This window comes from Eriocheir sinensis, unplaced genomic scaffold (assembly GCF_024679095.1).
Source record: "Eriocheir sinensis breed Jianghai 21 unplaced genomic scaffold, ASM2467909v1 Scaffold314, whole genome shotgun sequence".
Lineage (NCBI taxonomy): Eukaryota > Metazoa > Arthropoda > Malacostraca > Decapoda > Varunidae > Eriocheir > Eriocheir sinensis.
The window spans coordinates 271,763-294,356 of NW_026111626.1; positions in this window are offsets into that span (position 1 = coordinate 271,763).

Consider the following 22,594-nt stretch of genomic DNA (forward strand, 5'->3'; position numbering starts at 1 on the left):
AGTGTAGGTATGTACTTCTACCCTCTCCATCTAGAGCGTAGGCAACAAAGCCATACGCTTCAGCGGAACTGTCTCAAAAATATGTAGCCCATATGTGTTTAGCTCGTTTAGAGCTTGTCTAGAAATGATACTTCTGACAGCATCTCCAAGTCTCTACTTAATTTTTCGTCTCAGTACAGATCTCTTCAGGAAGGGTTCGTCCCAGCCTCCTTCTAGTTCCCATTTTTCCTCATTAATAATTTTTCTCTTAAGGTCACAGGTAGAGCCAAATTCAAAGGATCAAATAGTTCGGAAGTTTGAGAAAGGACATGGCGTTTTGTGTTTGCTTCTGGATTTATTTTGCATGTAGCTATGCTCAGTGAATCCTGCTGAACATTATATCTATACCCTAGCACCTTTTCTTCTTCGCTGGAGTGTTCTACTAATCTTCCATCACTTTCCATCTGTTCTCTCAATTCAGTTGAATTGGAATTCTAAGCTCTTAAGGTAAATCCACCTGCCTTCATTCTTTCATATGCCAGATTATATAATTTCTTCATTTCTGTTATTTCATTTCCTGTTACCAATAGATTATCTACATAAAAATTATTTGCCAATATTTTGCTTAATTTGTCATCAGGAAATGAACTTGCATGATGTTTCATCACATAGTGCAAGATGAATGGGGAAGAGGTGAACCCAAACACTATGGTCTTGAGCCTGTAGGTGACCAGTTTGTTGCCTCTTTTCCAAAAGAAGCAAAACCTGTTTTGGTCTACTTCATTTTTTAATTTAATCATCAAAAAGGCTTGTTTTACATCACTGAGCATGACTGATTTATTGGTGCGAAAATATAAAAGTAATTGAAGAATGTTATTCATTAAATCTACACCTGGGTAGGCAGCCTCATTAAGAGAAGGTAATTCCTTCTTGGTTTTTAATGAACAATTGAACACAGGTCTTATTTTAGTTGTTACTTGTTCTTCCATTTTGATGACAGGTCTATGAGGTATTCAAATCTTTTCATTATACTGAGAAGGGTTTACTTCAATTTCTTCTATTATGCCGTCAGCCAGCTGTTGGTCAAATACAGCTTGATGCTTTTCTAGTAACCCCTTTCTTTTTAAGTGGTCCAGAGTTCGGTCCAACACGTTAAGTGCAACAGAATGATTTGAAGGAACATAACCTATTTTGTCTGAATACCATGACAACTCAACATTATAACGACCCTCTTTGAAAGTAATACCATCTTCAAACTTTTTTTTTTTTTTTTTTTACAGCTAAGGAGACAGCTCAAGGGCGCAAAGGAAGAAAAAAAAGAAAAGCCCTTACTCACTGCTCCCGAGCAGAGGTTAAAGGTGTCCAAAATCAGAGGTTAATTTCGGGAGGAGGTGTCCTGATACCCTCCTCTTGAAAGAGTTCAAGTCGTAGGCAGGAGGAAATACAGATAAAGGAAGATTGTTCCAGAGTTTACCAGCGTGAGGGATGAAAGAGTGAAGATGCTGGTTAACTCTTGCATAAGGGGTTTGGTCAGTATAGGGATGAGCATGAGTAGAAAGTCGAGTGCAGCGGGGCCGCGGGAGGGGGGGAAGCATGCAGTTAGCAAGTTCAGAAGAGCAGTCAGCGTGGAAATATCGATAGAAGATAGAAAGAGAGGCAACATTGCGGCGGAATTTAAGAGGTAGAAGACTATCAGTATGAGGAGGAGAGCTGATGAGACGAAGAGCCTTAGCCTCCACTCTGTCCAGAAGAGCTGTGTGGTGGAGCCCCCACACATGAGATGCATACTCCATACGAGGGCGGACAAGGCCCTGTATATGGACAGCAACTGTGCAGGGGAGAAGAACTGGCGGAGACGGTACAGAACGCCCAGCCTCGAGGAAGCTGATTTAGTAAGAGATGAGATATGAAGTTTCCAGTTGAGATTTTGAGTTAAGGATAGACCGAGGATGTTTAGTGTTGAGGAAGGTGATAGCTGGGTGTTGTCAAAGAATAGGGGATAGTTGTTTGGAAGATTGTGTCGAGTGGATAGGTGGAGAAACTGTGTTTTTGAGGCGTTGAAGGACACCAGGTTCTTCTTGCCCCAATCGGAAATAATAGTAAGGTCTGAGGCTAAGCGTTCTGCAGCCTCCAGCCTTGAGTCGTTAAGTTCCTGAAGGGTGGGTCTTCTATTAAAAGAAGTTGAATAATGCAGAGTGGAATCATCGGCGTAGGAATGGATAGGACAGTTCGTTTTGGAAAGAAGATCATCAATGAACAACAGAAAACGAGTGGGAGATAGGACAGAACCCTGTGGGACACCACTTTTAATAGATTTAGGGGAAGAACAGTGACCGTCTACCACGGCAGAAATAGAACGGTCAGAAAGGAAACTGGAGATAAAGGTACAGAGAGAAGGATAGAAACCGTAGGAGGGTAGTTTAGAAAGCAAAGATTTTTGCCAGACCCTATCAAAAGCTTTTGATATGTCCAGCGCAATAGCAAAAGTTTCACCGAAACGGCTAAGAGAGGATGACCAAGAGTCAGTTAAGAAGGCTAAGAGATCACCAGTAGAACGCCCCTTGCGGAACCCATACTGGCGATCAGATAGAAGGTCAGAAGTGGAAAGGTGCTTTTGAATCTTCCGGTTGAGGATTGATTCAAAAGCTTTAGATAGACAAGAAAGTAAAGCAATAGGACGGTAGTTTGAGGGATTGGAGCGGTCACCCTTCTTAGGTACAGGCTGTATGAAGGCATACTTCCAGCAAGAAGGAAAGGTAGATGTTGACAGGCAGAGGCGAAAGAGTTTGACCAGGCAGGGTGACAGCACGGAGGCACAGTTTTTAAGGACAATAGGAGGCACTCCATCAGGTCCATAAGCCTTCTGAGGATTGAGGCCAGAGAGGGCATAGAAAACATCATTTTGAAGAATCTTTATAACAGGCATAAAGGAGTCAGAGGGGGGATGAGTAGGAGGAATATGCCCAGAATCGTCCAGAGTGGAGTTTTAGAAAAGTTTGAGAGAAGAGTTCAGCCTTAGAGATAGATGAGACGGCAGTGTTGCCGTCAGGACTGAGAGTGGAGGAAAGATGAAGAAGTGAAGTTGGAGGAGATGTTTTTGGCTAGATGCCAGAAGTCACGGGAAGAGTTAGAGAAAGCAAGGTTTTGACATTTTCTATTAATGAAAGAATTTTTGGCTAGTCGGAGAATAGATTTGGCACGATTTCGGGCAGAAATGTAAAGTTCATAATTAGCATTAGTTTGAAGGCTCTGGTACCTTTTGTGAGCTACCTCTCTATCATTGATAGCACGAGAACAAGCGTGATTAAACCAAGGCTTTTTAGCGTGAGGAGTAGAGAAAGAACGAGGAATGTATGCCTCCATTCCAGAGACAATCACCTCTGTGATGCGCTGAGCACACACAGAGGGGTCTCTATCCTGGAAGCAATAATCATTCCACGGGAAATCGGAAAAGTACATCCTCAGGTCGTCCCACCGAGCTGAAGCAAAATGCCAGAAGCATCGCCTCTTCGGTGGGTCCAGAGGGTGTACAGGAGCGATAGGACAGGATGCAGAAATAAGATTGTGATCGGAGGAGCCCAACGGAGAGAACAGTTTGACAGAATAAGCAGAAGGGTTTGAGGTAAGGAAGAGGTCTAGAATGTTGGGCCGATCTCCAAGACGGTCAGGAATACGTGTAGGGTGCTGGACCAACTGCTCTAGGTCGTTGAGGATAGCAAAGTTGTAGGCTTGTTCACCAGGATGGTCAGTGAAAGAGGATGAAAGCCAAAGCTGGTGGTGAACATTGAAATCTCCTAGGATGGAGATTTCAGCGAAGGGAGAGTGGGTCAAGATGTGCTCCACTTTAGAATTCAAATAGTCAAAGAATTTTACATAGTTGGTAGAGTTAGGTGAGAGATAAACAGCACAGATGTATTTAGTAATAGAATGACAGTGAAGTCTTAACCAGATGGTGGCAAATTCAGAAGAGTCAAGGTCGTGGGCACGAGAGCAAGTGATGTCGTTGCGCACGTAGGCGCAACATCCAGCTTTGGATTGAAATTTAGGATAGAGATAGTAGGAGGGAACAGAGTAGAGATTGCTGTCAGTAGCCTCAGAAACCTGTGTTTCGGTAAGGAAGAGAAGGTGAGGTTTAGAGGAGGAGAGATGATGTTCCACAGAATGAAAATTAGAGCGAAGACCGCGAATGTTGCAGAAATTGAGAAGAAAGAGGTTCGAGGAGTTATCAAGACACCTCTCGGGTCGGCAGCCAGAAGGGGAGTCCTCCATGGGGGAATTTGTGGTCCCCCCCCCCAGTCGGGGACTCCGAGGCTTGGTGTATGTGCGCCATTTTGAAATTTTAATTTTGGGAAAAGGTGTATATGTTGTGTGAATGCGGTGTGGTGTGGATAGAGAGAGGATCTGTCTTTAGAGAGCATGCTGAACTACTCTCCGGTGTTGGTGAGACAATAGGGAAACGGTTAGTGAGGACATGGGAAGGGTCTTTGGAGGGCTTCAGCTCCCTTCTCACCTCCCATATATACCTCACCGGGAGTGGCTTGCGCCCGTTCGGTAGGTGTCTTCCTACCTACTCCAGCCGCTTTATTTGTTCGCTTTCTAGGGACAATAGGTCTTGATCAGTGGTTTTAATTCCTAAGGACTCGAGACTAAAAAGATGTTCCAGTCCATTGTCCACTTCCGTGTCCTCTAGAAGGTGATCAAGTGGGTTGAAATATAATTTTATAGGGTCCAAAACGGCATTTACCATTGTTTTAGTTTTGTTGCATAGGTTTTTCTCATCCTTTTTTGTTAGGAGACGCATAACAAATTGCTGTTCTGCTGGACTTCAAAAGTTAAATACATTTCCAATGGGAGCTACTTTGTTGTGCAAAACTAAACATTTACCTCCTAATTTCTCTTGCCAGGACACTGATGACATAGACTGTAGAATGTCAATGCCCTAGCATATCAACTTGGATAGTTTCATGGTTCTTGGCCTCATAGAAGTGTTCATCCAACAATTTTATGTTATTTTCCTTGAATTTGCAAATGACTGCGTTCATCCCTGGAACGTAAAAATTAATGTCCAAGGTCTTGTCCACCAATAAGGGAACAAAAGTGAATCGATCTTCTAATTTAATCCCTGTAGCCATTTGTTTGAAGCTTTTTGTTTCTGCACCAATGTAGGTTCCAATATCGCAATGTAGGGAAAACAATTTATTCACATCTGGGCAAAGGTCTTTGGCAGCGGTTTCCGAAATATATGATCTTTGGCTTCCGGTATCAACAAGGCACCTAACCTTTCTACTCTTTCTGCCATTCTTTAAAGTTAAAGTCATCGTTGGCAGCAATTGGCAAGAGTCGAAACTTCTTTGAGCCAGGCACAAGCTTATATTTGTTAATTTGAGGTTTAGCTTTATCTTTCTTGTCGGCCGAGGGACACAAGGGTGTAATATGTTCTTTGAACCGACAGACTCTGCATTGGTATCTAAGTTTACCCTGTTTTCCATAACAGCTGTTCTCATCGTGCCCCGAACCAGCACACCTGGTACACATAGATAATTCTTTTAGTCGGGCAATTTTGGCTTCCAAGTTGGTAAAGTTCGAGCATTGGCCCAAAGAATGCCCACAATCCCCACATAACTTACAAGTTAATTCTGTGGAGAAGGATTTGTAATTTTGGAGTGTACCCTTTGGGGCTTGGGTTTCTCTGGCCTTCATTGGCGGTTTGTTTTCACCTGAGGAGGGCTTATTGTTGCCTTTATTAAAATTCTTAGGCTTTACTGAACAAGTTTTACTTAGAGTGGTGAGAACTCTGTGATAATTTTCAAAGATATCAGTTATGGTGGGGTAATTCTTGGATAGAAGACGAATAAATTCCCTTTTACTGTTGCTGGCAATTTGTCAAAGATGATGTGGCTGATAAGGGAATGACCAGCTGAGTCTGGCTCCTGAAAGTTAAGGCCATGAGTCTTTAACTCGGCTAAATAGGCCCTTATCTCATTTATGAAAATCTTGGTGGAAGTATATTCAGGGTCAAATGAAGAGCTAGGATAAAATTTCATTATATTCTTATAAGTTTCATCAATAATGAATTCTTTGTCTAAAAATTCTTTCTCCAGCATTTGGACGGCTGTTTTGTAATTAGCATCCGTTATGGATAAATGTTTCACTACAGAGAGAGCATAATCTCTCAAATAGCCAATTAAATAGGCTAGATTGGTAACATCAGTCAGATGCTTTCTCGTCCCAATCACATTATTAAATTGGTTAAAAAGGTATTAAAAGCAAACTTGTCCTTCCCCTTTCCCGAAAATGTTCCACAATTCAATGGGGGAGGCTTACCTGCACTAAAATTCATCTGTGACATAAACTGCATCAGATTCTGTGAAGTAATATCACTTTGAGCACCTCTTAAATCCTGATCCTTATTAAGCTCAACATACCGATCTAATTATATTTCAATCTATAGTGAGAAATTCATTTGATCTTCCAACTCTGAGGCATAGTAAGTTTCATTCTTACTTTCAAGGTCTGTTTGATCCATTACTTTATTTATTGTGTCATCATAGTGTCTCACTTGTACCATTTCTAATTCTATTTTATTGGTCAAGCTCTTACTTAAGGAGGGTGTCAAGGGATCTGAGTTAATTCTTTCAATTGCTTAAGAAGGAGTGTTATTTTTCTTTTAAAGATTCCCCTGCTCCTTCTCAGGGTCTTAATTATCTCTTGGGGAACAGAGTTTTTAACTACTCCTTGGGTGGCTGTTTCCTCAGGGTTTAGCTTTGAATCCATTGTGGCAAATATAGAAGCAAGCTCAATTTTGATATAAACAATCTTAAAGGGTTTCCTTAATAGGGGTGGTTTCAATTAAAAGGACAATTATATAAAAAAGAGACCCCTAACTGTACAAGGAGGCAGTCCCGGACCGGCTAGTTGGCCCTCAATTGCCACTAGCTATTCAACTGAATAATGCTTCGGGCATCTGGGGGTCAACTACTTACTGCCGGTGTTCAAGGGCGTATTTTAAAACCACCCAAGACTGCATCCCCGTAGTACGTACCTCACCAAACCAGTTCCTCGCAGTGAACCACACCCCGAGATACTGAGGGTGGTCGAGGAGGAAGGTCGAAGTACCATTAAGCAACTCATATCACCCGATCTCTGAACCCGTTTGCTAGAACCAACTCGTGGTCCCAACTCCTAAACCGAGACAGATCACGTATACATAAGAATGACCAAACAGTAACACTTTCATCTTTACTTTATGCTGCCTCAGGAGATGAACTAACAAGGCTGTACTCTTTGCTAAATTCAACTGAATCTAGCAAAGAGCAGTTGATGTAGTTACTCACTTCTTTTGAAAATATTGCACTACTTTTGAAAATATGTTGTGATACAGTGAATTCGCCGTACCCAACGGTTATGTTTCTCGCAAGACACTAGAACTGCACCACGACAACTCCACAAAAAAGACACACAAACCACTTACCACTAATTCATCAGGGGTGCCGGGCTTTCCCCTTACAAGCACCTCCTAGCGTTGCAACGATAATCCTAACAGGCCTAATAGTAATATCTATTTGTAATCACTGTAGGAGGCACTTATCTTTCGAAGGGTTTCAAAAGTAGTGGTCTCTTGAATTAAGTTTTGGAGGAGTCCTGTAGTCCTCGGGACTAAGTTTAAGTCAGCACTGTCGCGAGTTAGTGTGGGGCGAAGCGCTGAAGGTGTTGTTTGCTAGAGAGCAGGTGATGTAGTGGGCCAAAAGCCAACCACGTTATTCCTTTGATTGTAAATGTGTTTAGTCTTCAGGCAGTGAATACGGTGATACTGTCTCGGTCTGGGAGCCGATGAGCGAAGCATGTAAGTACCATCCAAGGCTTATTTGAGCTCAGACGACACTCTTAGTTGGCTTGAACTCTTGGCCCGAGACTAGTTCATAAGGGAATAGTTAATTTGTCTAATCCCCTGGTTAATTGACCTAATTCCTAACACCGTTTGCCATAGAAGTGGCTTGCAGGGAAGGATTAAAGCACTTGTGCACCTACTCTTGGATATACGTTCTGTTCACTCCCGATGCAGCAAAGTGGCGATCAATACGTTTCTTGAATGAGTTGATGCTCTCTGCGCTAACCACTTCTGGATGGAGCTGGATGGAATACACTAACACTACAGAGAGAGACAGATCGAGAGACTTATTAGAACCTTTGCTGGAGTGAGCTAGATGTAATACACTAACAGCAGAGTGACAGACAGAGAGCTATTAGAACCTTTGCTAGGGTTGGATGGAGCTGGATGGGATACACTAACACTACAGAGAGAGACATATAGAGGGATTTATTAGAACCTTTGCTAGGGTTGGATGGAGCTGGATGGGATACACTAACACTACAGAGAGAGACATAGAGACTTATTAGAACCTTTGCTGGGGTTGGATGGAGCTGGATGGGATACACTAACAACAGAGAGTGACATGGATAATAGTGGAGATAATTAGTGGCTGATTTTGATCATGAATGTGATAATGAGTAATGATGAAGATGATGAAAATAATGAGGAGGTCAGACAGAGAAATAAATAGGGATAGTTATTAGAGCCTTTGCTGGAGGTGGATGAAGTGGATGGGGTACTCTAACAATAGATAAAATTAAATATGGTGAATTAAGTGTATGGCTGTGATGATGATGATGAGGAGGAGGAGGAGGAGGAGGAGGAGGAAGAGGAGGAGGAGGAGGAGGGAGAGGATGAAAATGATGGTACACTAACAGCAGAGAGCAACAGATGAGGAACAGTGGACTAATATTGACTGATTGTGATGATAATTGTGATGATGATGATGAGGGCGAGGAGGAAAACTATGGTACACTAACAGCAGACAGACAGGATGAAAAAGTAATTGTAATTGTAACTGTAATTATTTTTTTCAAGTGTAATTACTCCAACCCTGGTGACGAGTGCCCCGCCTGCCTGCCCGTCCGCTCGCCTGGCTGCCTACTCTCCTCCTCCTTCCAGCGTGCCAGTGTCAGACCTCCAGCCGGCTACTGAAAGTGAATCAGCTCAGAAGTACCAGCGAGTGGGCTAGTATGTCACCCCCTTTTTCTCTCTTCCTCCTCCTTCTTCCCCCTCCCTACCTCTCTCTTCCTTTGCCCTCTCACATATCCAGCCTCACTATATTGTTCAGCCAGGTCTAGTTTAGTCTTCATCCATCTCTTCTTCACCCTGTTCTTGCATCCATGTCTTTAGTATGTCGCCCGCCACGCCCTTCCTCTCCCTCTCTCCCTCTCTTTCTCTCCCCCTCGCCCACTCAGACATCCAGCCTCACAATATGGTTCATCCAGTTCTAGTTTAGCTCTCATCCATCTCTTCTACACCCTCTTCTTGCATCCATGTCTTTAATATGTCACCCACCACGCCCCTTCCTCTTCCTCTCTCCTCTCGTTCGCCCTCTCTGACATCTAGTTCCACCATATGGTTCATCCGCTCCACTTTAGTCGTCATCCACTTCTCTCGTAACCCTTTTGTTGCATCCATGTCTTAAGGTTGATGGATAAGACTTCATTATTGACTATAATTTTTTTTTCTCGTATGAACTCGGATGTAAAATATCTTTCCTTTGCGTATGACAATGCCTCGCCCAGCACCAGATCTTTCCATCTCCCTTCTTCCCTTCTTCCTTTCCTTCCTTCCTTCCTTCCTTCCTCCCTCCTTTTCTTCTCCATTGCTTCTTTCTTCCTCCTCCCTCCCTTCCTCCTTTCCTTCTCAATTCCTTCTTTCTTTTCCCCTTCCTCTGTTCCTTCCTTTCCTCCTAGCTTCAAAGACATATCAACACAGTATATACCCTACCCTTAAATAAACCCTCCAACCCCCTCTACCCCGCCCTCTCTGACATCACAACCCCCCCCCCCACACACACACACCTGTACACGCCACGCACGCACACACAGCCAGCCAACCATCCACGTGTACATGCTTTTTGTTTGTTTGTTTTATGGACGAAGACTACGGACAATGAGACGCTCGTAAAACACTCTTATACTCCACCGGGACCTCAAGACCTGTATCGCAAATGGGTACGGTGGATGAGTTTTTGGTGCGTGGAGAGCGAGAAAAACTGGATATGGAGGTGGGTGAGTGGAACGAGCTCAGCGGTACCCTTGTGATGGCGGCAAATGAGACTGAGAGTATAAAGGGAAAGGTACTGTAGGTGTGTTTATGAAGGGGATGATATGGTACACAGAATGGGTTAAGAAATAGTTCGTGTACGTTCATTAGGCCTTTTGCAGACACTTTATATCTCTGGAAAGGCAGGGTACTGGAGGTGTTTTTACGGGCGAGGATGTTATGACTAAGAAATGGTTCGTGCACGTTCTTTAGGCCTTTTGCAGACACTTTATATCTCTGGAAATGTATTGTAAGTGTGTTTATGGCCAAGGATGACATGGTGCAGATATAAGGTTAAGAAACGGTTCGTGCACGCTCAATAGGCCTTTTGCAGACTCCTAATATCTCTGGGAAGGTATTGTAGGTGTGTTTATGGACAAAAATGATACAGAATAGGCTAAAAATGGTTAGTGTACGTTCATTAGGCTTCTGCAGACTCCTAATATCTCTGGAAATGTACTGTGGGTGTGTTTGTGGCCAAGGATGACATGGTACACAGAATAGGTTAACCACAGCAGTGTTCCCCTCTTCCCTCCACGGCAGTTCCACACAACTCTTATGACACACTGCTGCCACCTTGATAAATCATGTATAATGTATTCATAATGTATAATTCAGCCTCGAGAATGCCAGACGATAGGGAGGGAAAGGAGGGGAAGGGCAGAACGGTGTGTATATTGAAGGAGAGTAATTTGTCCTGTTTTTCTGCACCTTCGTGACTCAACAAAAGGAAAAAACTCATATCAATAGAAAAAAAAAAGAGAAAAGGGGGAAAAATTAGGAGGGAACGAAAGAATGAAAATAAGAAAATGAAACGAAAAGAACGAAAGAAAAGAAAAATGAAGAGAGGAGGAAGGATGATAAAGAAAAAGGGAAAGAAAGTGACAGAAAAAAAAGGTTAAATACATATATGAGAAAAAGTTTTAGTGATCAAGACGCCATTGGAAGATAAATAAGAGGGAACACAAGAAACAGAAACAGGTAAATAGATAAATAAAACAGCTAACATTTGAACGACTACTCATGAAACGACCTCCACTAGAAACCAACACGGCGCTAAAACATAACCAAACAAATAAACTAATAAATAAACACCCAAAAAACACGCACAGCTAAACATTCTAATCCCCACACATAAAACACCAGCCGCATGCAATAGCCGCCCATCACGCCATTCATATAAACAGCTAAACAAATAAATGGAAAGATTAATATAACACGCGCATGTAAACAGTTTAATGGCTCGACATAAAGCACCACCTGTAGCCAGCACGCCGCTAGCATGATGCACTCCCCCATGACTCACGGAGCGGCGACCACAGAGTTATACACTAGTCGCAGTGATTCCCAACCGGTGTGCCGCGGCACCAAGGGGTGCCGTGAGATCTTTTGAGGGTGCCGCCAAAATTCAGGGGAAAAAATTGCATTAACTTCACTCTCTCTGCTTCTGCTGCTGCTGCACAATTTAGCGATCGAATTTTCAACTTAGCTACTTTTCATTGAATTTGTATAATAATTTGTACTTATGGTAAATTACAATCCAGGAGAACAATACTAATTATATGATTTTGCTGTGTAATAATTGTCTGACATCAGTTTCATAAGTGATGCTAAATCTCTGCACAAGGGCATTCATCAAGTCAATGAAAAGATGGCGACAGTAAGATATGGATATGAAGGAAGGGCAATGGTTACGAGTTATTACTAGGACTGAAATCTTGTAAACTCTGCGGGGTTTTCTTGCGTTAGTTTAATTTTTTGCACTCGACTGCCTCTGCTGTATGTAATAAAACTACAATTAGGTAAATTTCTTTCTCTCTCTCTCTCTCTCTCTCTCTCTCTCTCTCTCTCTCTCTCTCTCTCTCTCTCTCAAGATTAAGTAATATGTATAGTGTTTTGATGTGTTTCTGTTAATATTTTTGAAACTATGAGGTTTGTGGAGAAACGAGAGGGAGGAGGAAGTGGAGGTGGAGGTGGAGGTGGAAGTGGAGGTGGAGATGGAGAAGGAGGAGGAGGTGAAGGTGGAGGTGAAAGTGGAGGTGGAGAAGGAGAAGGAGGAGGAGGTGAAGGTGGAGGAGGAGGTAACTTTATTCTCTTACAGTCCTCATATAAGGCAACCACGAGGTCTGTTTTTTTTTCTTTTTAAAGGAGGAGGAGGAGGAACAAAGAAACACAAAGAGAGAACAAACAACAGCAGGCCTGCTGGTCCTTACGAGGCTGTTTGTGATAAGCTACACTAACTATCTAATCAAAGGTGGAAGATGAAGGACAGCAAAGGCGAAGGCCGTGGTGAGCAAATCAGGGAAGTAAAGTAACGGAACAGGCCTTACTGGCGAGCGTCGCAGGGCTCAGGGCTCCGGCAGGGCGCCTCGGCTCCCCCGGAGCGTCCACGGAGGTGTCGGAGATCCCGAGGGTCCGGGGGTTGGGGGGGCTTGAAGTGGCAGCAAGACATGCAGTTACTGACCTCTTATTAGCCAGACGACGCGTTAATGACACGTTCCAATGGAAGGTTCGACGCATGGGGAGGTACAATTCCCCTAAGCAAGGCAAGTGTCATGCCAACTACGATAAAAAACGAAAAATCCCAAAAAAATACAAAAACAAAAAATCCAAAAAAAAATGTCTTGTTTTGCTTTGTTTAAAGCGTCTTGTATGTTGGTATGGCGGGTCTTCTCTGGGGAGAAGGAGACTAACGCGTTCCAACATACAAAACCAGGAAAAGACGACATGGAAACACCGAGAGAAGGAAGGGGAAGAAGGGAACACCAGAAGAAGGAAAATGAAGAGAAGTAACACTAGAAGAAGGCATATGAAGTAACACAAGAAGAAGGAAGTTGAAAAGAGTAACACAAGAAGAGGGAATTTGAAAAGAGTTACACAAGAAAAAGGAATTTGAAAAGATTTACACAGAAAGTATTGAAAAGAGTAACACAGAAGAAGGTATTGAAAAGAGTAACACAGGAAAAGGTATTGAAAAGAGTAACACAGAAAAAGGTATTGAAAAAAGTTACACAGAAGAAGGTATTGAAAAAAGTTACGCAGAAGAAGGTATTGAAAAGAGTAACACAGAAGAAGGTATTGAAAAAAGTAACACAGAAGAAGGTATTGAAAAGAGTTACACAGAAGAAGGTATTGAAAAGAGTTACACAGAAGAAGGTATTGAAAAGAGTAACACAAGAAGAAGGAATTTGAAGATAAACAACACAAGAAGAAGAAATGTGAAGTAACACCGGAAGGAAAATGCAGAGAAGTAACACTAGAAAAATGAAAATGGAAATGAAAAGAATCATCCACCTTTCGGCCCAAACCAACATCCCAAAATTATGGGCGAGTCTCTTCTGCGAGGAGGGCGGCTCGTTCAGACCCAGGAACACCAGAAAGGATGATAGAAACATCAAGAAAAGGAAAACAGAAAAGTCATCCACCTTTCGGCCCCTGGGGCCGCAGGGTGGGTGACGGGTGAATCTCCTCTGGGGAGAAGGAGGCTAACCCACAGAGTCAAGATAGAGGCTAGAGAAAGGAAATTAAATCATCGAGAATATCGATATTGAGGAGCAGATGAAAGCACATCGATATTGAGGAGCAGATGCAAGCACCTCGATATTGAGGAGCAGATGAAAGCACCTCCATATTGAGGAACAGATGAAAGCACATCGATATTGAGGAGCAGATGCAAGCACCTCGATATTGAGGAGCAGATGAAAGCACCTCCATATTGAGGAACAGATGAAAGCACATCGATATTGAGGAGCAGATGAAAGCACCTCGATATTGACGAGCACATGATAGAACCTCGATATTGAGGAGCAGATGAAAGCAACTCGATATTGAGGAGGAGATGAAAGCACCTTGATATTGAGGAGCACATGATACCACCTCGATATTGAGGAGCAGATGAAAGCAACTCGATATTGAGGAACAGATGAAAGCCTCTCGATATTGAGGAGCACATGATACCACCTCGATATTGAGGAGCACATGATACCACCTCGATATTGAGGAGCACATGATACCACCTCGATATTGAGGAGCACATGATACCACCTCGATATTGAGGAGCAGATGAAACAACATCGATATTGAGGAGCAGATGATAGCACCTCGATATTTAAGAGCAGATGAAAGTACCTCGATATTGAGGAGCAGATGAAAGCACATCGATATTGAGGAGCAGATGAAAGCACCTTGATATTGAGGAGCAGATGAAAGCACCTTAATATTGAGGAGCAGATGAAAGCACCTTAATATTGAGGAGCAGATGAAAGCATCTCGATATTGATGAACAGATGAAAGCACAACAATTTTGAGGAGCAGATGAAAGCACCTTCATATTGAGGAGCAGATGAAAGCACCTTCATATTGAGGAGCAGATGAAAGCACCTTGGTATTGAGGAGCAGATGTAAACAGCTCCATATTGATTAGCAGATGAAAGCACCTCGATATTGAGAAGCAGATAATATAACCTAGATATTGATGAGCAGATGAAAGCAAATCGATATTGGGGAGCAGATGATAGCACCTCGAAATTGATGAGCAGATGAAAGCACCTCGATATTAAGGAGCAGGTGAAAGCATATCGATACTGGAAAGCAGGTGAAAGCACCTCGATATTGAGGAGCAGATGAAAGCACCTCGATATTGAGCAGCAGATGAAAGCACCTCGATATTGAGGAGCAGATGAAAGCACCTCGATATTGAGGAGCAGATGAAAGCACCTCGATATTGAGGAGCAGATGAAAGCACCTTAATATTGAGGAGCAGATGAAAGCATCTCGATATTGATGAACAGATGAAAGCACAACAATTTTTAGGAGCAGATGAAAGCACCTTCATATTGAGGAGCAGATGAAAGCACCTTCATATTGAGGAGCAGATGAAAGCACCTTGGTATTGAGGAGCAGATGTAAACAGCTCCATATTGATTAGCAGATGAAAGCACCTCGATATTGAGAAGCAGATAATATAACCTAGATATTGATGAGCAGATGAAAGCAAATCGATATTGGGGAGCAGATGATAGCACCTCGAAATTGATGAGCAGATGAAAGCACCTCGATATTAAGGAGCAGGTGAAAGCATATCGATACTGGAAAGCAGGTGAAAGCACCTCGATATTGAGGAGCAGATGAAAGCACCTCGATATTGAGCAGCAGATGAAAGCACCTCGATATTGAGGAGCAGATGAAAGCACCTCGATATTGAGGAGCAGATGAAAGCACCTCGATATTGAGCAGCAGATGAAAGCACCTCGATATTGAGGAGCAGATGAAAGCACCTCGATATTGAGCAGCAGATGAAAGCACCTCGATATTGAGGAGCAGATGAAAGCACCTCGATATTGAGGAGCAGATGAAAGCACATCGATATTGAGGAGCAGATGAAAGCACCTCGATATTGAGCAGCAGATGAAAGCACCTCGATATTGAGGAGCAGATGAAAGCACCTCGATATTGAGGAGCAGATGAAAGCACATCGATATTGAGGAGCAGATGAAAGCACATCGATATTAAGGAGCAGATGAAAGCACATCGATATTGAGGAGCAGATGAAAGCACCTCGATATTGACGAGCACATGATAGCACCTTGATATTGAGGAGCAGATGAAAGCACCTCGATATTGAGGAGCAGATGAAAGCACCTCGATATTGAGGAGCAGATGAAAGCACCTCCATATTGAGGAGCAGATGAAAGCACCTCGATATTGAGGAACATATGATACCACCTCGATAATGAAGAGCACATGAAACCACCTCCATATTGATGAGCAGATGAAAGCAGCTTGATATTGAGGAGCAGATGAAAGCACCTCGATATTGATGAGCAGATGAAAGCACATCGATATTGATGAGCAGATGAAAGCACCTCGATATTGATGAGCAGATGAAAGCACCTCGATATTGATGAGCAGATGAAAGCACATCGATATTGAGGAGCAGATGATAGCACCTCGATATTGATGAGCAGATGAAAGCACCTTGATATTGAGGAGCAGATGAAAGCACATCGATATTGAGGAGCAGATGAAAGCACCTTGATATTGAGGAGCAGATGAAAGCACATCGATATTGAAGAGCAGATGATAGCACCTCGATATTGATGAGCAGATGAAAGCACCTTGATATTGAGGAGCAGATGAAAGTACTCGATATTGATGAGCAGATGAAAGCTCCTTGATATTGATGACCAGATGAAAGCACAAGGATATTGAGGAGCAGATGAAAGCACCTCTATATTGAGGAGCAGATGAAAGAACCTCGGTATTGAGGAGCAGATGAAAGCACATCGATATTGAGGAGCAGAATAAAGCACCTTGATATTGAGGAGCAGAATAAAGCACCTTGATATTGAGGAGCAGATGAAAACACCTTGATATTGAGGAGCAGATGAAAGCACCTTGATATTGAGGAGCAGAATAAAGCACCTCGATACTGAGGAGCATTTGAAAGCACATCGATATTGAGGAGCAGATGAAAGCACCTTGATATTGAAGAGCAGATGAAAACATCTTGATATTGAGGGGCAGATGTAAACAGCTCCCTATTGATTAGCAGATGAAAGCACCACGATATTGAGGAGCAGATAATAGCACCTCGATATAAAGGAACAGATGAAAGCACCTCGATATTGAGGAGCAGATGAAAGCACATCGATATTGAGGAGCAGATGAAAGCACCTCGATATTGAGGAGCAGATGAAAGCACCTCGATATTAAGGAGCAGATGATATCCCCTCAATTTTGGGGAGAAGGTGAAAGCACATTGATACTGAGGAGCATTTGAAAGCACATCGATATTGAGGAGCAGATGAAAACACATCGATATTGAGGAGCAGATGAAAGCACATCGATATTGAGGAGCAGATGAAATCACCTCGATATTGAGGAGCAGTTGATAGCACATTGATATTGAGGAGCAGATAAAAGCACCTCGATATTGAGGAGCAGATTAAATCACCTCGATGTTGAGGAACAGATGAAAGCACCTCGATATTGAGGAGCAGGTGAAAGCACATTGATATTGGGGAGCAGGTGAAAGCACATCGATACTGAGGAGCAAATGAAAGCACCTTGATATTGAGGAGCAGATGAAAGCACATCGATATTGGAGAGCGGGTGAAAGCACCTTGATATTGAGGAGCAGATGAAAGCACCTTGATATTGAGGAGCAGATGAAAGCACCTTGATATTGAGGAGCAGATGAAAGCACCTTGATATTAAGGAGCAGATGAAAGCACATCGATATTGAAGAGCAGATAAAAGCACATCGATATTGGGGAGTAGGTGAAAGCACCTTGAAACTGAGTAGCAGATGAAAGCACCTCGATATTAAAAAGCAGGTGAAAGCACATCGATATGGAGGAGCAGATGAAAGAACCTTGATATTGAGGAGCAGATGAAAGTACCTTGATATAGAGGAGCAGATGAAAGCAATTCGATAATGAAGAGCATATGAAAGCACCTTGATATTGAGGATCAGATAAAAGCACCTTGATATTAAGGAGCATATGAAAGCACCTCGATATTGACGAACATATGAAATCACCTCGATATTGAGCAGCAGATGAAAGCACATCGATATCGAGGAGCATATGATTGCACCTCGATATTGAGGAGCAGATGAAAGCACCTCGATATTGAGGAGCAGATGATAGCTCCTCGATATTGATGAGCAGAGGAAAGCACCTCGATATTGAGGAACAGACGAAAGTACATCGATATTCAGGAAGAGATGAAAGCACCTCGATATTGAGAAGATGAAAGCACATCGATATTTAGGAGCAGATATTGAGAAGATGAAAGCATATCGATATTGAAGAGCAGATAAAAGCACGTAGATATTGATCAAAAGATGAAAGCACATCGATATTAAGGAGCAGATGAAAGCATCTTGATATTGAGGAGCAGTTGAAAGACCCTCGATATTGAGGAGCAGATGAAAGCACCTTGATATTGAGGAGCAGATGAAAGGACCTCGATATTGAGGAGCAGGTGAAAGCACATCGATATTGAGGAGCAGATTAAAGCACCTCGATATTGACGAGCACCTGATAGCACCTCGATATTGAGGAACAGGTGAAAGCACCTCGATGTTGAGGAGGAGATGAAAGCACATAGATATTGAGGAGCAGATGATAGCATCTCGATATTGATGAGCAGATGAAAGCACCTCGATATTGAGGAGCAGATGAAAGCACCTTGATATTAAGGAGTAGATGAAAGCACTTCGATATTGAGGAGCAGATGAAAGCACCTCGATATTAAGGAGTTGATGAAAGCACCTCGATATTGATGAGCAGATGAAAGCACCTCGATATAGAGGAGCAGGTGAAAGCACCTTGATATTGAGGAGCAGGTGAAAGCACCTTGATATAGAGGAGCAGGTGAAAGCACCTTGATATTGAGGAGCATGTGAAAGCACCTTGATATTGAGGAGCAGGTGAAAGCACCTCGATATAGAGGATCAGGTGAAAGCACCTTGATATTGAGGAGCAGGTGAAAGCACCTTGATATTGAGGAGCAGTTGAAAGCACCTTGATACTGAGGAGCAGGTGAAAGCACCTTGATATTGAGGAGCAGGTGAAAGCACCTTGATATTGAGGAGCAGGTGAAAGCACCTCGATATTGATGAGCAGATGAAAGCACATCGATAATGAGGAGCAGATGAAACCATATCGATATTAAGGAGCAGATGATAGCACCTCGATATTGATGAGCAGATGAAAGCACATAGATATTGAGGAGCAGATGATAGCACCTCGATATTGATGAGCAGATGAAAGCATCTCGATATTGATGAGCAGATGAAAGCACATCGATATTCATGAGCAGATGAAAGTACATTGATATTAGGGAGCAGATGATAGCACCTCGATATTGATCAGCAGATGATAGCATATCGATATTGTGGAGCAAATGAAAGCACATCGATAATGAGGAGCAGATGAAAACACCTCGATATTGAGGAGCGGATGAAAGCATATCAATATTGAGGAGCAGTTGATAGCACCTCGATACTGATGAGCAGATGAAAGCACCTCGATATTGAGAAGCAGATGAAAGCACCTCGATATTGATAAGCAGATGAAAGCACATCGATATTTGGGAGCATATGATAGCACCTCGATATTGAGGAGCAGATGAAAGCACCTCGATATTGAGGAGCAGATGATAGCTCCTCGATATTGATGAGCAGAGGAAAGCACCTTGATATTGAGGAGCAGATGAAAGCACCTTGATATTGAGGAGCACATGAAAGCAAATCGATAATGAAGAGCAGATGAAAGCACCTTGATATTGAGGAGCACATGATAGATCCTCGATATTGAGGATCAGATGAAAGCACCTCGATATTGAGGAGCAGATGAAAGCACCTCAATATTAATGAGCAGATGAAAGCACCTCGATATTGAGAAGATGAAAGCATATCGATATTGAAGAGCAGATAAAAGCTCCTCGATATTGAGAAGATGAAAGCATATCGATATTGAAGAGCAGATAAAAGCACCTCGATATTGAGAAGATGAAAGCATATCGATATTGAAGAGCAGATGAAAGCACCTCGATATTGAGAAGATGAAAGCATATCGATATTGAAGAGCAGATAAAAGCTCCTCGATATTGAGAAGATGAAAGCATATCGATATTGAAGAGCAGATAAAAGCACCTCGATATTGAGGAACAGACGAAAGTACATCGATATTCAGGAAGAGATGAAAGCACCTCGATATTGAGAAGATGAAAGCACATCGATATTTAGGAGCAGATGAAAGCTCCTCGATATTGAGAAGATGAAAGCATATCGATATTGAAGAGCAGATAAAAGCACGTAGATATTGATCAGAAGATGAAAGCACATCGATATTAAGGAGCAGATGAAAGCATCTTGATATTGAGGAGCAGTTGAAAGACCCTCGATATTGAGGAGCAGATGAAAGCACCTTGATATTGAGGAGCAGATGAAAGGACCCCGATATTGAGGAGCAGGTGAAAGCACATCGATATTGAGGAGCAGATTAAAGCACCTCGATATTGACGAGCACCTGATAGCACCTCGATATTGAGGAACAGGTGAAAGCACCTCGATGTTGAGGAGGAGATGAAAGCACCTTGATATTGAGGAGGAGATGAAAGCACCTCGCTGTTGAGAAGGAGATGAAAGCATATCGATATTGAGGAGCACATGATACCACCTCGATATTGAGGAGCAGATGAAAGCACATAGATATTGAGGAGCAGATGATAGCATCTCGATATTGATGAGCAGATGAAAGCACCCCGATATTGAGGAGCAGATGAAAGCACCTTCATATTAAGGAGTAGATGAAAGCACTTCGATATTGAGGAGCAGATGAAAGCACCTCGATATTAAGGAGTTGATGAAAGCACCTCGATATTGATGAGCAGATGAAAGCACCTCGATATAGAGGAGCAGGTGAAAGCACCTTGATATTGAGGAGCAGGTGAAAGCACCTTGATATTGAGGAGCATGTGAAAGCACCTTGATATTGAGGAGCAGGTGAAAGCACCTCGATATAGAGGAGCAGGTGAAAGCACCTTGATATTGAGGAGCAGGTGAAAGCACCTTGATATTGAGGAGCAGGTGAAAGCACATCGATATAGAGGAGCAGGTGAAAGCACCTTGATATTGAGGAGCAGGTGAAAGCACCTTGATATTGAGGAGCAGTTGAAAGCACCTTGATACTGAGGAGCAGGTGAAAGCACCTTGATATTGAGGAGCAGGTGAAAGCACCTCGATATTGAGGAGCAGATGAAAGCACCTCGATATTAAAGAGCAGATGAAAGCATATCGATAATGAGGAGCAGATGATAGCACCTCGATATTGATGAGCAGATGAAAGCACATCGATAATGAGGAGCAGATGAAAGCATATCGATATTGAGGAGCAGATGATAGCACCTCGATATTGATGAGCAGATGAAAGCACATCGATAATGAGGAGCAGGTGAAAGCACCTCGATATTGAGGAGCAGATGAAAGCACCTCGATATTGATGAGCAGATGCAAGCATCTCGATATTAAGGAGCAGATGAAAGCATATCGATATTGAGGAGCAGATGATAGCACCTCGATATTGATGAGCAGATGAAAGCATCTCGATATTGATGTGCAGATGAAAGCACATCGATATTCATGAGCAGATGAAAGTACATCGATATTGGGGAGCAGATGATAGGACCTGGATATTGATCAGCAGATGATAGCATATCGATATTGGGGAGCATATGAAAGCACATCGATAATGAGGAGCAGATGAAAGCACCTCGATATTGAGGAGCGGATGAAAGCATATCGATATTGAGGAGCATATGATAGCACCTCGATACTGATGAGCAGATGAAAGCACATCGATATTTGGGAGCAGATGATAGCACCTCGATATTGATAAGCAGATGAAAGCACATCGATATTGAAGAGCAGATAAAAGCACCTCGATATTGATCAGAAGATGAAAGCACATCGATATTGAAGAGCAGATAAAAGCACCTCGATATTGATCAGAAGATGAAAGCACATCGATATTAAGGAGCAGATGAAAGCATCTTGATATTGAGGAGCAGTTGAAAGACCCTCGATATTGAGGAGCAGATGAAAGCACCTTGATATTGAGGAGCAGATGAAAGGACCTCGATATTGAGGAGCAGGTGAAAGCGCATCGATATTGAGGAGCAGATTAAAGCACCTCGATATTGACGAGCAACTGATAGCACCTCGATATTGAGGAACAGGTGAAAGCACCTCGATGTTGAGGAGGAGATGAAAGCACCTTGATATTGAGGAGCAGATGAAAGCACCTCGCTGTTGAGAAGGAGATGAAAGCATCTCGATATTGAGGAGCACATGATACCACCTCGATATTGAGGAGCAGATGAAAGCACATAGATATTGAGGAGCAGATGATAGCATCTCGATATTGATGAGCAGATGAAAGCACCTCGATATTGAGGAGCAGATGAAAGCACCTTCATATTAAGGAGTAGATGAAAGCACTTCGATATTGAGGAGCAGATGAAAGCACCTCGATATTAAGGAATTGATGAAAGCACCTCGATACTGATGAGCAGATGAAAGCACCTCGATATAGAGGAGCAGGTGAAAGCACCTTGATATTGAGGAGCAGGTGAAAGCACCTTGATATTGAGGAGCAGGTGAAAGCACCTTGATATTGAGGAGCATGTGAAAGCACCTTGATATTGAGGAGCAGGTGAAAGCACCTCGATATAGAGGAGCAGGTGAAAGCACCTTGATATTGAGGAGCAGGTGAAAGCACCATGATATTAAGGAGCAGTTGAAAGCACCTTGATACTGAGGAGCAGGTGAAAGCACCTTGATATTGAGGAGCAGGTGAAAGCACCTTGATATTGAGGAGCAGGTGAAAGCACCTCGATACTGAGGAGCAGATGAAAGCACCTCGATATTAAGGAGCAGATGAAAGCATATCGATAATGAGGAGC